This window comes from Haliotis asinina, chromosome 12 (genome assembly GCF_037392515.1).
Source record: "Haliotis asinina isolate JCU_RB_2024 chromosome 12, JCU_Hal_asi_v2, whole genome shotgun sequence".
In the NCBI taxonomy this organism is placed as follows: domain Eukaryota; kingdom Metazoa; phylum Mollusca; class Gastropoda; order Lepetellida; family Haliotidae; genus Haliotis; species Haliotis asinina.
In genome coordinates this window covers 21,308,995-21,322,495 of record NC_090291.1, presented here as the reverse complement: position 1 = coordinate 21,322,495, position 13,501 = coordinate 21,308,995, and the positions used below count along the sequence as shown (strand labels likewise).

Genomic DNA, 13,501 nt, shown 5'->3' with positions numbered 1-13,501 from the left:
TGACAAGCTGTAGAGGTTCGGCACCAGGAAATGGCAGTGCGCTGGTGATGGAAGATAAGGCATAACTAGGAATTGTCTCGTACATAACAGGAAGCAAAGCCACTGCACCACTTTCAAATTGAGACATGGTATCATCAACCATTTTCCGGTTTTAATGAAATTTGTTAAATCGTGGTGCTTTAAAGTGGTTTTTGTCCTGCATGGTGTGTAGGGATGCACAGTTGAAGGTGGAGTTGGTACGGGGGCAATGATATCAGCCAGGCTGGTTTATATTGTTCACAGCCTGAATGATGGTAAGTAGAATTTGCTCATCCACAGTTTGATTGTTGCATATTTCATATAATGAAATTCAAAGTTCATGTCTTTTGGGCATGAGTTTACACATTTGCATCTATATTCTTCATTCAGTTTCACAATCCTATAGATAGCAGATGTCAAACGTCACCGGAATCCACTTGAACGTTATTGGGGTTTTTTTCCTACAATTACAATGCACTGCAAACATATTGTATTAAATGGGGCACTTCAGCCTTAGATTTAAATCTGGCCTGAAGTCTTTGAAATCTATTAATACCTTGAATTTGCAGCCTCTGTAGATACTCTCCTTAAAAGTTTATTACTGTTAGTTTTCCTTTGATCATGTTATCCCTACCAGGATAATGAATAATATTTATCCTCTTGATTTGGATCAGAATAATTAGTAGTATATCTGGATGTTCACTTGGAACCTTTTTAACAGTGAAATAATGTGTCCACTTAACTATGTTTACACTACATTTAGATAACTGAAAAATGTCTTTTGTAGGCCTTGAATTTGGCTGCATAAGTCATGTATTAAGTTTTTCCAAAAAGATAGTTTACAATTATCATTATTGATTAGGTATAGTAGCAATAATTTAGAGTGTTGGCAGTAAATATTACAGACAGATACAAATATTTATTTAGGAATAACAAAATGGGTAAAGAATGTGTATGTGATCAAAATAAGTTAAACCCCTCACATGTGTTGTTAATTAATTCATCTGCTATCCATCAGTATCCTTTAAATAGGAACCTTAAAAAGCTAATATCGTTAATTTGATATCCTGAAGAAGCAGGTTCATGAAAAGATCATGATTGGGTTTGTGTTAATAATGAATAGATAGAAGCGGAAAAGTAACATGACACTGTAACTATATTTGAAGATATGAAAATAGGAATGGTGTTGCTTTGATGTTATCTTTGCTGTGCATTTTGAATGAAATCTATACATAATTGATAGACTGTTGATTGACTAAACTCTGATTGATTTGAGAGGCTGTAAATTCTTTGGTTCCTGGGATTCCAGCTTGTGCCACGTTATGAATGTTTAACACACATTTGCCTGGTTGTTAACTGCGTAGACGTGTGTTATGGTGGCACCATGGCAATTGTTGTGTTGGAGTTCTTCAAGAAGACATCTTGTTTGAATCACTATGGTGAAATTGTCATTTTACCTGCCTGATAATTGATGCCATGCTAATTCTGAAGCTACTCAAGTTCTCAGATTCCCTTTACATATTAATGAGCTGTTTGTATCTTGCCACATCTGTTATGTTGGGTTTGGTGATGGGCCTTGCAGAGATATGTGAAAACTTTCATAATTGCATGTGCAGAGAATCAATAGCAACTGCTTGTTTGAATATGAAAACTGTTATCTCAGAAAAAAATTCTTGGCATAAATTCTTTTGAACTAGTTCTATGAATTACAATAATTGATCCTGCTCACAGTGTATTTTTCACAGAAAAAACCCCACATTAATACATCATGTTTTATTGTGACTATGAAAATAGAAGCATAAAAATTTAAGTTACATAGATTCACTGTGAAAGTTATGTCACAATATTGAGTAGTGTTTTTATTAAATATAGGCATTTAGAAATACATTAAAGTATTTCTAAAGAATGACATGACATGGTGATGTGGAATGGTATGCATTCAAATGGATGAGGGGTGCTGGGATAACCTACCAAGTGTTTCCTTGTAGTGCCAAGACCCTGCTTCGATTCCCCACATCGGTACAGTGTGTGAGACCCTATCGTTGTGTCCCCTTACATGATATTGCTGAAATATTGCTTAAAGCGGTGTGAAACACACCGACTCACTTTTACAGCTTTAAATCCTGCATGTCAATACAGTGTTTTATAATAAGGCTCAAAAGTTAAGATGTAGTAACATCAAAACAGTTACGACTTCTCTAGATTCTTCTACCAGATGTATACCTGGATAGGAAGCATTGACTTCCACGTTGAACACTGTTGCTATCTTCGGAAGGTAACTTAGAGACTTTGTCTTGCCTGCTAGTTACTTTATGTGCTATGCCTATCTCCTACATCAGGACAGGCATCTGGTCAAGAGAAACATGTATGTGATCAATATTGTACTCCAGTTATATGTGTGGTGGTTGACTATCATTTTTGCATCTGGGATCCATGACAGTTAACATTATATCCACATAGTTTAAGAATCCACTTATAATTGTTTATCACATCAAGCTAATAAAGTAAAATAAGTGTAGATTAATTTTGGACCCATTAGAATAGAGTGCAGTGCTACTCTTTGTACATTATTTTTGTGTGTGGTTTTGTTATATGAATGGTTTTGGTGATGATATATTGAAGAATAGGAAAGTGGTTGAAAAACAGTAGTAGTGAAAATGTTCACATAATCATCCTAACATACATAGTCACTGGAAATCTGTAATGAATTGCAAGTTAGTTTGATGTGCACAAAACTATTAAATAATACCTCATAATGATAATGTTAATCATTCTTTCAGTGATTATCTCCCTTTGAATGCTGATTATGTACAGTGTCAACATGATCTGTGGAGAATTTACCTGTTGAAGCTGCTTGAAAGAAATTATCACGTTTTCTGTCTTTTTTTGTGTGTTAGACTAAGATGAATGAGGAAGTAACAGTTTCTGCAAGAGATTCAGATTTCTTGGCCGATAGTAGCATATGCCAGACTATTAATAAATATCTTTATTTACCTCAGAATTATCAAGTATATTCTGAAGGGTTTCTAATGAAACATAATATATAAGTAATTTTTATAAGTATGTAAATTTTCAAATGTATGAGATAGAGGTAGAAGATGTTTTAAAAGAGGTGTTACATGTATTCCTTGAATGTAATTTTAGTATTTTATATTTTTCAACTTATGTTAATTGCTAAAATACACATTACAATTGAAAAGGATTTTGTCCGAGTTGTGGGTACATGGAGACATTTAATGGTACTAATATGTATCAGCTTACTTTGTGACAGAGGAGAAGGAAGATTTCTTGAAACCCTGTTATAATAAAGATTGATGGTTATGTCCACATTACTGTGCAGTGTATATTTGAGAGGCACCTGATGATCAACCAGCCTAGACTTGAGTGACTTGACTTGCACTTTAGCTTGCTACTTTTGCATTAAAGTTCCTGATATTTCATGCTATGCAGTCATAACCATATGTAATAAACAATGGCTCACAGCCATCAGTTCTGAATAACCAAACACTTAAATGTAACACAAGCTTCTTTCCTGAAACAAAACTGAAAATGTAGAGACTCGTGACAATTATCTTTTAGCTCATCTAGCCTTTATTTGCTGTTCATGGGGCATGTTTAACATTGGAAGCCTATAAACTTCTACAGGCCATTGTAGAACAGGGAGTGACTAGTTCCTAGTCAAGCCCTTAGCAGAAGCACGGTGTCAAGCACCTGACGCAGAAAGGATGGCTGCTCAGTGGACCAAATCCAGTCCCATTTCTCCTGGTAATGGTTGACAAACACTGTTTCCCGAGGGCTGAATGAGTAAGCCCTCAGAGTGGAATTTGGGAACATTTATAATGTGGCTCTGGAGGGTAGTGACTAGTTTAAAGTAACAGTTGTGTCTTTCTTCTCATATCTGGCTGAGAAGTCCTTGTGTAGATGTAGTGGCATTATTTATTTTGATGATGCTGTTTATTTGACAATACATTCATTAATTCCTGTTTATTGTGATGTAGGCATTTAAGAAAAGGAAATCGGATTTTGAAATGTATATTGTTCTACGACAAACTTGAAATTTACCATGTCTTTGGTAAAAAGAATGTATACAAAATATGAATGAGCATTAATGATTATTTAATCATCAAATTTTTCAAATATGAAATAGTAAACATATAGAGTGAATGTATTGGTAACGACTTACAATATGGCACCATCACCAACCTCATCCATGTTAATTTGTAATGCTGCTCAGACAAATATTGGTATTTATTGTGAAGTGATTGGATATATTGTAAAAAGTCAGTATCAAGTTAGTTTTTGTGAAAGTGACTGTATATTATTGAGTGTTTTGGAGATACTGACACTGCTTTCAGCGGTATATTGGGACATTATGATGAGGTCAAAACATGGGAGTTCAGATTTACTTGTGTGATGCGCATATGTTGTAGAGAATGTACAATTTTCGTAAGTCTTATCACAAACGTCTTGCTTATCAAGATGCAGACATTTTGATAATGCAAAGTGTTAAAGTTTATTGCTCATGTTGTGTCAGGAAAAGCAAGAGTTAACTAATAAATACCAAAGATGAAAAGAGTATTGGTGGCAAAGCTGAAGTCAGTCTGTTCCGCCCCACTGAATCAGACGGTATGCTGAAATGATGCTTTTCAGTTGGTAGAGCAGGCAAAGAAATGGTATCTCACATTCATAGTCCACAGCTGTTTGATACGCATCAGTATTCCATGTGTGAAGTAAGGGTACTCATTGACTGTGGTTTCATGCATGTTATTCAATGGCCTTTGTGTTGGAATGTATTGCTAAGCCTTAGGATGCCACATATGAAAAGCTCTGGGATAGAAATACTTAGCTGTAGTAGTTCCCAGAAAGAACTTGGATGTGAAGATATACAATTTATTCTGTAATTCCTGGGGCATGTTTGTGAGACATGGACATGGCTTATCTATTAATTTCTATCAGATGACTGACGTGTGAAAATCATATTACAGTGTGTGGGCATAAACTGGTGATGCACGAAAAGTGAAATAATTGAATCATGTTTTTGCTGTTTATTAAAAGCAGAGCTGTGCTTGACATGTTAGAATGGTTTTTCATAATGTAAAGTTGCTTAAGAATGATAGTGATGTTGAAGGAACTATCAGATTCCTCCACTGCCATTTTACTTTAGAAACCTTTCTATGTGGTCCCAGATTTATGGCTGCTTGTAAACTGAACTGGTAGTTGTGAGTGTGTACTTGTTACCTGGACATGCCTGGAGTTAGAGAATGGGGTGCTGTAAAGAAGTCCATGTTGAAGCCTGTTTGAAATTTGTTAGAACACGAGAAAATTGCTTTCAGCTATGAAACATAATTTACTTTCTTTAGACCTGGTGAACAACACCAGTATGAAAGGCTGCAAAGAATTAGTCATTTATTCACATAGTATGCAATTAAATCATTCCATAAACATTAATTTTCAGAACAGAGCAGGCTGTAGTTCTAGTCTGGTTGCTTCTGATTGAATGTGCTGGGAAACATGACAGAACCTCAGTGAATGACAATAGCTAAATGGCAAGAAGAAAAGTGCATGAATATAGTACCTCATCAATTGTGTTTCATGCTCCACAGCTCTTGGCTAAGTGGAGAGGAACACTTTTTTCCAGCTCCTGAATGAAAAGGATAGGTTATATTGGGTAAACTGTGATGTAAAAGGATTCTGAACTGTTTTTGTTGCAAAAGGACTATCAATTACCAGCAGCATTGTTAGTATGTTGTCAACTGTGGTGAACCGCTTTCATTAGGAATTTGAAACAAAAGTTTGATTAAACCATCAGTTATTATGAAGGAAACAAACAGTTGAGTTCAAACGAAGTCTTTAAGAAAGATCGTTGAAGGACTTATAATTCAGTGAAAAATAGTTAGCATGGACAAAATATATAATGTTGCAGACTGACACAGAATCATCCAATAGCTGTGAATGCAAGCCCGGAAGTTTGGAATTTGAATTTTAGGAGTATATACAATCTTTAATCTGCTTAGAAAAAAATAAGGTCGTTTTGACCGCAGTACACAAGTAGCTTAATATATGTGACCAGTTATCTGTGCAGCAGGTAACTTATAGAAATGAAATCACTGAGGCGTTACAGGACACACATCGTTTTATATGCGCTGTTAGATTTCTGTCTGAGAATGCCAAAGCTTTTAGTTCACCAGGATACAGTTGTCATCAGTGAATGATGCTGTTCAAGTATTGCATTAGTTCACTACACACCTGTTCTTAGAAGTGTTTTTTTCTCCAGAACTCACTTTTAACAGGCCTTTAAGAGGACAGATCCTTATGTTATGTAATCCTCTTTCCAAGTGAAAGGTGTTTTATTCAGGGCTGCTTTAGGGCACTTCCTCACTTCAATGAATAGACATTTGCAGAAAACTGCTCAATAGTGTGATCTGAAATTTAAGATGTCTGCAAAGTATATATCTTTATAGGGAACAGGAGGTGTACATAACATGTACATAGAATGAAGCCCATGTATGTGATAAACATAAGAAATGAAATCATGGATTTTAAAGAGAAATTACTTGAAGGGAGAAGATGGGATGTGACCATGAAACTGAATAGGCCCAAGAATGTCAGGGTGCTTGTGTGATTGATTACTTTCAAACTAGAAATTGTTATCCTGGGCCTGGTCTCATGAAGTACTAAGGTGATGATGGTAAGTCATTAAGGTTAGTGCAATGTTAAAAAACAGGAGGTAAGCATAACCTTAGTAAGGGTTGCTTCGTGAAAGAAGCCCCTGTTGATGGAACTTGATAACAGAGTTTATTGTTCACATGGCATATATGAAATCATGGAAAATCAGTTTTGTAATAGAAATCAATCAAATAAGTAAATGTAAGACTATCTGCATTATGACAGAAAGCTGCCAAGCTGATTACTGCCATTTAGGCTGTTCAGTCAACAGGTTGAGTTGCCAGTTCTCTGCTGTGTGATTAATGTGGATGAGGCAGAGTTCTGCTTGACTGATGAAGCTTGAAATCATTGATGCATGACTGCTTCGATTCATAGACAGATTGCTATGATAGGCAAGTCTTCTGACACTAATTTGTCTGCCATGGAATGAGAACCAATCTGTTAATGTCTGAAGGATTTGTATGCCCATACAAGCCATTTTTCATGTTGCCGATAAAACATGTTCTAATGTGATCTGTGGTTTAGCCACAAATCATAAAAGAAAGATATGCAGTTTAGCAGCTATAGCAGAGCATTCCTCATAGGAAAGTAAAATGAACGTGTAGGACAAGTCATTGTACTTCACTTCTGAAAGATTTTATTTTTGCAGGGTAAATATTACACTTTGATTCTTTTGAATTAAGCGCTACAAATCTTCTTGACAACAGTTTGTTTCTATTTGAGACTAAAATATCACTCATAATATGGTGTGAGATTTCTGTGGCTATTGCACAGATAGTGTGTTTTCACTGGTGCTGATACCTGATAAAGGAACAGTGTTGCAAGTTTTCCTGGTGTATATTTTATTGCAGAACCTAAAAACCATAAGGTTTTGGAGGCCAGCTGAATCAGGCAAGTTCAACTCTCCAGTTTCATGTTCAAAAGTTGTCTATTTGCAAAAAAAACAAAATAGAAACAATTAAAATCTGTTTTGAAAATGTATTGTTCTGTTGATTATTCACCACACTCCAGACACTGTATCATGTATGCTTGAGCCGAGCCTGTGTTTGGTAGAAGGAATCATGTTGTTTCTGTGTGGAGATTAATGATAAGGTGTAGTGTGCCCCATCCATAGTAGACCAGCGGTCACCTGATATATTCTTGACGCTCAAATGTACATTCATGTTATATTGTAGAAAGTGGATAGATAAGAACTGTCATGGCTACAATTTCCTTGCTGGGTTGTTCAGAGAGGCAGTAAAAGTGGTTATACCAGGGTGGTATAATAGGGACCCAGAATTGGTTTTGTCAGGGCAATACATTGCTGCTACTATGTCAGCTGATTCAGGTAGGATGGGGGTACCAGGGAAAGGTAGGGGGAGGGATAGTCAGAGACAGAGTGCCCTGTTCCTCGTTGACTCACCTGTGCTAATGGCATGTAGCAGACAGGTAGGCCAAGTAAACGAGCCGCAAACTGGCGGGCGGAGTATGTAGGATTGTGCTGCCTACCAACCAACACACCTGAGTGCTTCTCTTTATTCTTGGGTGTGGGAATGGGGCAATGCGTGATGCATTTGCTTCTGTTTCGGTTAGCCTTCCATTTATGTGGATTCAATTTTTTTTTTGATCTGTTCAAATAGCAAGTTGAGAAATTTACTTTGTGCTTTGAAGATGTATGTTGTCTATACCATACTGGCTGAGTTGATTACTAGTTGGCATTGCTTAATGTTTCAATAAAAGGGAATGAGATTGCAAAAGGGATTTACATTACATGATGCATCCCGCGTGACTGGCCAAGTGTTGAAAGCAAATCAACATGCATCTCGGTGATCTCAGCATGAACTCACACAGCTACTCTTCTGGTAGTGGAGTAGGATATATTGTGTGTAATTATATCAGTTTATGGTTCATCGACACAAAGAAGCAAAAGTATCAAAATGAGAGACATGTTAGTAAACTGCTAGAAGCTGGATTAAGAATAAAGTACTGAACATCCGAACATTTTATCTTCCATGATATGGTGATCTACCCTCAGTTGTACATGCTCCCTTGTGAAAAGTGAAAAACTTACAATGTATCGTTATGCTACATTCACAACAGGAGTCATCATGATACACTGGAACCACAAAACAGTGTGTATCGTGATACATTTGCAGTGTGAGTCATCATGACACATTGAAGCTGTCATGATACACTGAAACCATAGACAGTGTGTACTAAATTCACAGTGTGAGTCATTACACACTGAAGCCATACAACAGTATGTATCAGGATGCTATGTTCACAGTGTGAGTCATGACACACTGAAGCCATACAACAGTATGTATCAAGATGCTACGTTCACAGTGTGAGTCATGACACACTGAAGCCATACAACAGTATGTATCAGGATGCTATGTTCACAGTGTGAGTCATGACACACTGAAGCCATACAACAGTATGTATCAAGATGCTACGTTCACAGTGTGAGTCATGACACACTGAAGCCATAGAACAGTATGTATCAAGATGCTACGTTCACAGTGTGAGTCATGACACACTGAAGCCATACAACAGTATGTATCAGGATGCTATGTTCACAGTGTGAGTCATGACACACTGAAGCCATACAACAGTATGTATCAAGATGCTACGTTCACAGTGTGAGTCACGACACACTGAAGCCATACAACAGTATGTATCAAGATGCTACGTTCACAGTGTGAGTCACGACACACTGAAGCCATAGAACAGTATGTATCAAGATGCTACGTTCACAGTGTGAGTCATGACACACTGAAGCCATAGAACAGTATGTATCAAGATGCTACGTTCACAGTGTGAGTCATGACACACTGAAGCCATAGAACAGTATGTATCAAGATGCTACGTTCACAGTGTGAGTCATGACACACTGAAGCCATACAACAGTATGTATCAAGATGCTACGTTCACAGTGTGAGTCATGACACACTGAAGCCATAGAACAGTATGTATCAGGATGCTACGTTCACAGTGTGAGTCATGACACACTGAAGCCATAGAAGAGTATGTATCAGGATGCTACGTTCACAGTGTGAGTCATGACACACTGAAGCCATAGAAGAGTATGTATCAGGATGCTACGTTCACAGTGTGAGTCATGACACACTGAAGCCATAGAACAGTATGTATCAAGATGCTACGTTCACAGTGTGAGTCATGACACACTGAAGCCATACAACAGTATGTATCAGGATGCTTTATTCATATTATATCACAGTACAGTATTGCTGAGTCTTTTTCTATTTCTGATGAACAGAGGAATGAAAGATTTTGATGACAAAGGCATATATTGTTTGCTGACAACACCAGGACAGTCTGAGACTGATCAGTTTCCTTGCGTCAAACCACAAACATTGGCAAAGAGTGTGACAGGTATTATTTTAGCCTTGAATGTTACCGAATGTTGACTGAATTGTATATAATGGATCAAGGATGAGGTTGTTAATTTGTCATCACATGGTTTATCTGTCAAGACTTGAAGGAAAACCAAGTTCCATGGATAGTCAACTTCTTTATTGCATTGAGTGCAGTGTTTCAGTACAGGTACTAACACCGTTGTCGAAAGTTGACATTAAAGAAGTTGACTATCCACAGAACTTGGTTTTCCCTCACCTATACAACTTCTAGAATGCCTTTAAAGAAGTTATCTAGACTTGCTTATAAATGTGCAAAGTGATGTGTGATCGTGGGGTCTGGTTGAAACAATAGCATCAGTGGAAAAGGAGGATTCTAAAGTAATGACTGAAATTACCACATGGTGTGAATGTGATCACTGAAGCTGTTTGTGAATGTAGATGCATGGTGCCCAACTCCAGAAAGCCACGGAAACAGCCGTAGGGAAATCCTCCCTTGGCATATGGACAGAGATATGATTGAGCATTAAGTGGGAATATTTGGCACCCTCTGATTCAGTTGACTGGTGGCCGACCCTCAACTAATCATCTGGTGTTATTCTATCAATCATGGTGGATGATGAGGACACAGCTCCTGGAATAAAATGTCACCAGTGGCAACCAGGAAGAACTGTACGTAGTAGTGGAAGCAGAACTAGTCGCCAGATCATACTAGGAATCAGATATGTCAATGTTGGTGCTTACTTCTCCAGCTGGATGTTCACATAGGACCTTTGTGGTAGAATCAGTGTCCCAAATACTGTCGATAATTTGATGTCTTGTTGAGATTGAATGCACAATGCTGATGCCTCTGTCACAGTGGTATTAGACATTGCTTGACTTGTAGAACGATGAGAGTCATCACACTGTAGACAGTTTCTATCAGTTTATTTTGAAGAACAATAAACAGAATGCAAAACTTGAAATTCCATTTTTATAAAACTCATAAATGATTTAATATCAAGTGAGGGAAAGGTTGTTTAGTATCTTCAGTATGTCAACTAAGTCAGTTAGAAACAGGTATGTATGCCAATATGTTTCAAGATGTGGGTGGTGCGGTAGCATCCACAGTTTTCATCATTGATACTGGAATCTCCAGCTGTGATATTGCTGGAACATTGCTAAAATCTGCATGAACCATGCTCCCTCCCTTGCTTGCTCACATAAACTGCAGAGTACAGCTTCACATCCCACACTTTGGTCTTCATTTGTCACAATTTATATTTTTTTAAGAAAAAAAATATTATTTGCAAAATACAAGGAAGAAATAAACTGAGAATACATGCTCAATATTCAGTGTCTCTGTGGTGTATTTAAAGTTATATTGCTGATAAATTTGTTGCTGTTGGTGTCAAAGTGGTATTCAGTTTCATGTAAAAGGCTTGTCCTTGTTGAATACCTCTAGAACCTAAGCATTTGTTAAGGCATGGCTCCATACATGTAGCAGATTCCAGTTAAGTGTTATATATCATAGTGCGGAGCCCCCAGGACAGATTCACAGGTCTGTGAGGAGTCATCATGGAAATATTTGATGACTGTCATCTGCAGGTCTTTCCTAAGCAGAGGCACATGAGGCACTTTATTCCTAAATCACTTGGTTTCAATGGCATGATTGATAGATACCTTCAAGTACTGGTTCACAAACATTACCGGGATTTTTTTTTTCTTGTTTAACGATATGATAGTGGTAATGTGGAATGTTCATACAGAGTTTTGGTATTTTGAATTTCACATCAGATTAGGAAATAGTTAAATTTATTGTACTAATATGGCCTATTTCTGAGGGTACCTAGGTCGCAGAAAAGGAGTTACGTCTTTGACGTAGGCAATTGGTGAGATGAGCAAATCCTTTAAAAAGTAAACTACACATTGCCCCACAATAGTCTTTCAGAGATACCATCAGTAAATGTGACAGACAATGGAGCAAGTGATGATAGATTGGACCTTTCTCATATCTTTCAAAAATAGGCTTATTCATGATAAAAAACAAACAAACCTGCATATTGCTAGAACCAGTGTGTTTTGCCAAGTAATATTTCTCAGATAATTTTCCTTTACTTCTACGTAAGAAACAAAAAAATGAATAAACAATTAACTACAGAAGTATCTGTAACTTATTGAAGTATGCGAAACATACGTCAAGTATGCATTGTTCTTTCCTAAATTGCTGATCAATAAAATGAGTTTATCAGAAACAATCGCATATGTTGCCAAAATGGAAAAGTTTGATTTTGAAATAGTGAAAAAAAACAGAACTACATTGATTGATATGACAGGTGTTAAATTTATCACCAGCAGTTAAAGGCTGAAGGATTCCTATTATTGATTCTGTTGCTTGACTTAATCTCACATCGCATCTGTTGACTGCCAAGCAGTTGGATGGCTCTTTTATACCATTGTGATCGACAGTCTGTTTGCAATAGTTTTGTTTTATGTGCCAGAGACAGTGGTGTTAATTAGATTCGGGCTGATGATTGGCTGTAGCTGTTCACAATGGGACAATTAAAACTACTGTGGCTGTAATTGAGATGGATTGAATTTGTACATATTAACAAAAATTAAGAATCGGGGGGGAAAAAACAACAAAGAGTTTGATGTGATTCCTAGAGTTTTTAATATGTTACATATTTGATGTGAATATTCATGAAGAGGGCCCTTGTGGTGGTTACTAATCCCAAATTGTGTTTCATACCAAAATAAAACCTTCTTCAATTAAGACTCCAGTGTTTAAAGGGTTCCTTTGGATTTACAAGCATGTGTATTTAATGGTATCTGACTACATGTACCACAATTTTTACAAATATCCATTGATATGTAGCGTCATGGTTCATTTGTTGTTATTTTAGAGAACAGTTTAGACTTTTTTCAGTAGCTTGTAAAGGAAATCCTGCAATGAAGGATGGGCACAGAAAGCCGCTATTTCACATATTGATCGTGTTGAGCGGGTAGGAGTGCAAGTTAGTGGGATTAGATCCATGTAAAACAAGTTGACTAGATTGAGACAAGACAGTTCACAGCTCATGTTTCCTGTAGCACGGAGCAAAGTACAGAATATGGAATGTTTGTTACTGCATACATGGTGTATGAGGGCAGGTGTTCTTTCTGCTGTGGTTCACAAAGATTGTCGGGAAGATTAAACTGATACACTAAAACTGATACAGCTAGATGAATGTTTGTTGTCTGCTGTGTGGCTTGGAATTGGGTGGCAATAACTTTATTTTGGTGGTGAACTGCTCTATGCTGAATAAATGGGTACATGTTTTTTGATTGGATACTGATATTATTATCAATGACATCTTTCACAAAGTCATATTATTGTAAATAAAGAAAAATGAATTCTGTTTTGTTTCCAGACTTATTTTTTTGAACTGCCTGAAAATAACTTCTTTTGCAATGTTTCTAGGATGTTGATTGTGAGAAAC

General features: G+C 36.9%; 1 protein-coding gene across 1 annotated transcript in view; it reads left to right on the top strand.

The window, feature by feature from the left end:
• Positions 1-13,501, top strand: part of LOC137258272 (uncharacterized) — a 38,999-nt gene that overhangs the window by 3,496 nt on the left and 22,002 nt on the right. The gene's annotated exons all lie outside the window — the stretch shown is intronic.